The sequence below is a fragment of the Lotus japonicus genome, chromosome 3 (assembly GCF_012489685.1).
Source record: "Lotus japonicus ecotype B-129 chromosome 3, LjGifu_v1.2".
Classification (NCBI taxonomy): Eukaryota; Viridiplantae; Streptophyta; class Magnoliopsida; order Fabales; family Fabaceae; genus Lotus; species Lotus japonicus.
In genome coordinates this window covers 87,799,745-87,805,117 of record NC_080043.1, presented here as the reverse complement: position 1 = coordinate 87,805,117, position 5,373 = coordinate 87,799,745, and the positions used below count along the sequence as shown (strand labels likewise).

Genomic DNA, 5,373 nt, shown 5'->3' with positions numbered 1-5,373 from the left:
GGCAGGAAAAACTTTGACAGTGGCAGGATATAAGTAGTTCACGTAGGTAATTTGCTAATTTTAGGAAATCAAGCTGGAAGAAGGTGGACTACAAAACCAGTTGGTTATTTTCCTGTTATTTTCTGCCTAATTGAGATTGCAAGTGGTTGTCAACAGCTAGAGAAGCTTGACCTTTTCAAATGCTCCACAGTTTCTGACAAGCCTTTGATTGCAGGTGCAATAAACCCGAATCTCACTGATTATCATTAGAATGGTGTCTTAAAATTGGCAATGAAGGTCGACAAGCCACTGCGAAGTGCTCCTGCACTAAGGTAAATATCTATCAAGGACTGCACTGGTGTTTGTGGTCAGGGAAATGTTGGCCTGTTTTCTTCACCTTCTTTGGTCCTGACAAAGGGGATTGTTGGTGATCTTCTCCATGAAATAGCATGCTCATGTCATTTTTATCATTGTTTGTTCTGTTTCAGTTTCGTTAGATTATTTGCATTTAATACTTCTATTTTCCTTAGGTAATGCGCACAACTTACAACTTGAACAAGTTTGGCATATTTCTGTGAGTGCATGACGGAGGAAGCAAGTTAAATGGGTAAAATTCAAACTAATTGTGGTGAACACCTGTACTTATACATGCCCACAAGCTATTTGAGTGGATGTGTAAGTTATTTTTGTTACACACTTATATGAATATGCTTTTATGATCGCTCTTGCTCATTGTGTTATAATATGATTGCTGCAATCACTACTTATCTTCCTAAATTATATTTTGCTTCTTTCTATATGCTTGATGAGTTTATATTTCATCCAAAGATCACGCAGGGCTTCAATCTAACAGAGAGCAGGATCTTAAGGAAGATGTTAAGCATGGATAACTTCAAAGGGATTTGAAGGGGAAACTTTTAGAATTCATCAGATTGCCATTTTGAACTGTAAGTTTATTTCTCTTTTGCTGCTGTTTGTTTGTTTTTTATTTGCTTTGCTCTTTCTCTAGCTGGGTAGTTGTTTTTTTTATTCCTTCTCTATATGGCACTTGCATGTTGTTATTTCTACTAAATCAGGTTAAAGATAACATCTTTATGCCTATTTTGTGAACTGGATCATTTTGAATTTTTCGTTAAGCCATTTGCAACTGTAATTTTGTTTCTCTTTTGCTGCTATTGTAACATTTTTATTCATATCTCAAGGCTAAGCTTCTATATTGTGATATCACAGATACTTCTCTTGAAGCATAGAGGTGAGAAAATATGTGGGGCCTTTAGGCTGGCAGTGTTCTCATCTGATCAATTACTTGGAGGTCAGCAGCAGTATCTCTAATTACTGAATTAGTACTAAATACCATCTGTATTATCAATCAGTTTTTACATCAAAGTAAGATGTGCATGGTCTAGGGAATTAATGGAGTGCCAAAAATTAAGAATGGTTATAATCCTGCAACTTGGATGTTGGAGGTTACTTTACAAGCCCAAGAAGCAGCTCTTGGAGTTAACTTCGATGAAATATACAAGAATCCCATATCCATGTCATTGGAAACTTGATTCAGATGTTTGGAAGCAAACATTGCTCTTTAACACATAATTTTTTTATGTATGAGGGTTTGTCATGATACAAGAGTTGGGTGCTCAAAGAGAACGGGTAGATCTTGGAATGGGAGGAAGTGGATATGAGGGGAATGCTATGTCATGTGTAAAAATGATTAAGAATGGAAATAAAGAATAATGGATGGAGAGAAAATATTTATATGATTCAAGATATACATTTTGTTCCTGCTTTGGTTTATTTTTTGCATTCTAATTTCTTTAAAGCATTCTTTTAATCTTTTTATGCAAAGCTTTCTGCATTTTGTTGAGTATGTGTGACTCTAATGTTGTTCTCTTCCTTTCGTTCTTTGCTTTAGTTTTTTGTGCTGTACTTTCTTTAATGTTGTAGTTCATTTGTTTCTTTCAGAGTCCTTTCTCTTTTGTTGATTTCTCTTTCGCCTCTTTTCGTCTTTCAATTTTTCTTTATAATTATTCTATCATATTTTCAGGTAATTAGAGGGTACTATGTTTAATTGCTTTGAGGACGGTGAAAATTTTGAAAGGTAAGCCCTGTAATGCAATTATAGACCTCATCCCTATTCATAGTTGTTTGATTCTTAGTTGCCTATTTGTGCATGACTTTCACTATGCACGATGCAGTACTTTCAGAAGTCTAAACCGGGCAAAATCAGTGAAAAAAAGTTATCACTTTTTGTTTTAGCTTTATAAATTATATCTCTTTGTTAGTAACTGTTAATTAGACTATTTTTACCAAGTAGCTAGGCTACCTCAGTATGTGATCTAATTCTTGGGTTATGTAGGGGTTATAAAAAAGGAGACATGATATAGGTGATGTAAATTAGGTGATTTATTATTTGGGACATTAAGAGTCCAACCAAGTGCCTCTCAATTTGAGGTTAAGGATGCTTTTAGACACCTTACTCTGCAGGTTTTATGCATATTCCTTGACTGAGGGTTCTTTTAATATTTACTATTGTTCCCATGCCCACCTGGATTGCTTTTCCATTTTCCATTTTCTTGACTGAGGTTAAGTATGATTTTATGAAATTCTCTCATTTCTTTTCTCTAATGCAGCTGCTTACTTTGTCTCTTCGAAATTTGAGTGCTTGATGTTATTTGATCATTCGATTAATCTGAGAGGGGGATGCTATTTTTTAGAAGACAAAAAAATTGATTTTGGTGTTTTATTGTGTTTCAGTACCAAGGGAGCAAATGTGAGGTGCAGTTTCAGCAAATCAACAAATCTTATGAATATAATATCCCCCTTCCCCATTCCTGGCCTGCTCCTCCTTTTGGCATCCCTATGACTATACACTCAACAAGACTCTTGACTAAATGCAAGGAAGTTACCTTCATACTGAAAAGAAGGCAGTTTAAGTTACTCCTTGGCCAGCCACATAAACTAAAAAGAAGAAAAATTATGTACGCTTTGGATGTCATGCTGACTTAGCATCTGGAGTATCTTCAGATGATGGCCATATGAAGCAAATCAAGTCCTCAAATAACCAATTTGCATGTAAATCATCATTGTATCCTATCCTACCCCTTTTCACTATTTGTTTTTTATATTCTAGAACTTTTTAAACTGCCAAATAACTAGCTACTAAAAGACATGATAATTGCTATTAAAGTTTGTGTACAATATTTAGTGCAGAATATCAGACAATGGGATACATTCTTATGATTTTATTTTATTTTATTTTTATCTTTTATTCGTGATTAAATTAAGGAGTAACAACTCTTCCATTAAAATGCGGGTCTCTAATTGTAAGTTAAATGTCATCTTAATCAGTGTTATTCCTTTAAAGTCTGTTAAACTCCTATAGAGTGGAATATGACCTATCTCCCTTTTTTTACAGTGAAGAAAGCTTTTGGTGAAGAGATCTGAAAGCAATATTCAATTTCTTGAGGTTATATCTGTAACTACGGGTTCTATACATTAAAAGGTCACTAATGTGTGCACTCAGTAAAATAAAATTCAAATTTTGATTTAAAATAAATTTAGTTATATTAATCTATAAAATAACTTTAAAAACACAAAATTAAAAAAGAATCATACTAAAAACATAAATGAATATCCTCGTGCATCGCACGGGTAAAAGGATTAGAAAGCATATATTTCTAACGTAAACTAATATTGGTTAAATGTTTTGCTATTGTCAATTTTGACTGAGGGAATTGAATATTTTAAAATGAAAGTTTAAATACCTATTTTACCATACACAATTATCAATGGCACTAACAATGATATAATAAAACTATACTAACAAACTACCACAAACAATATGTCGAGCTATTTTTTTTATAATAGAGATATTAAGCATAGAGGACATAATCGTAGGTGAACAGATAGGCAATAGAATTAGCCTCAACATCCCCTCATGAATTTTTTATCACACATTCATGTCTTTTGATGACTCTTATAGTCCAGATTACTTATCTATCTTTGCTTAAAAAAATCACAGATCCCTAATTTTTTCAGCATCGTACTTTTTTAGCCTCAAATTAATGAGTTTTTGAATAGAATAAACTCTTTAAGTTTTCCTAATCATCAATTAACGCTAATAATTGGTGTTCCAGTAATTATTATAAGAAACATTAATCTAGAAGTTGGAATGTGTAACAGGACATGTCAATAGTTTACTCGAATGAGAATACAATCCACTATATTGCCAAGACAACACACAAACGACAAGGGTTGTAATACAAGTCAAGTTAAAAGTGTGTGGTGTGTCATCACAGGGGAGACAAGACACCGCAAACACATTAAATCCATCATCATGCCACGACCAAACAAAAAAACCAAAAATCTTAAAAATTCTAATATAAAAACAATATATTAATATAAAAATATCTTTTAAAAAATAACACAAAAATCATAAAAACACACAAAATAAATATAAATGAATATCCCCGTGCATCGCACGGGTAAAAAATACTAGTAAATAAATAAAAAAGATGCAAGATACAATTAAAATGTCCAAAAAATTGTGAACAATAAAATTTATTTAATTAATACACAAAGTTGAAAACGCCGCTTTCCCGAAGGGACAAAAATGAAAGAAAAGATTATTAATTAAAAGGCCAAAACTCAACCACATGATGTGTAGCCACTTTTCTGATCCTACGCCCCTGATTTTTTCTTCTACCTTTGCAGTATACTATAAAACATGGCAAATGAGACACTACCTCAACCAATGTCATTTTTCAAGATACTACTGTGTGAGCGAGTCAAGTACGAGTCAACAAGCTGGCCGAGTTCATTAATTTCAAGTAAACTTAGCCAGTTCAACTGAGTCATGTCCGAGTCGCAACATATCCAATCCATACTTGAAATCGGCCCTATCAAGTATCTCAATCCCAATTCAACCGGTTGGACCAATTGGTTGGTCTGAGTTTCACAACACTGGCCTCAACTCAGCAAATTATAAAAAAGTGCTTTGCGTCCACTCCTAAGGTGAAAAATATTCATGACAAAAGAAACCAGTACAATAAGCCAATATACATCATTACATCCCAACATTACCAATTTATTAGAGGGGAATTGTTATTCAGACCTCCCATAGCTATTCAGACCCCCAAAAATTTGGAAAATGTCAAAAATACCCTTAATGAAAAGAGAAAATTTGAAAATACCCCTCTCTCCATCCTCACCTTCTTCCTAATGTTTTGTTCAACCCACCCCCTCTCACCACATTCTCTTTCTTCTTCAACTTCCAAACTCACTCTCAACTTACATACCCACTCTCAACTACCACACCCACATTGTTGTCGGCCACTGCCTCCACCACCCACGCCACCGCCACTGTCGTCCTCACCCAACACCATCACAATATTG

The 5,373-nt window shown here is 34.0% G+C and overlaps 1 long non-coding RNA gene across 1 annotated transcript; it reads left to right on the top strand.

Annotated features, from left to right (window-relative positions):
* The first annotated feature begins 817 nt into the window (after window positions 1-817).
* Window positions 818-1,557, top strand: LOC130743420 (uncharacterized). Its single transcript, XR_009021472.1, has 3 exons — window positions 818-926; window positions 1,210-1,291; window positions 1,386-1,557. It is a non-coding gene; the product is annotated as an uncharacterized LOC130743420 (long non-coding RNA).
* Window positions 1,558-5,373: the final 3,816 nt, after the last annotated feature.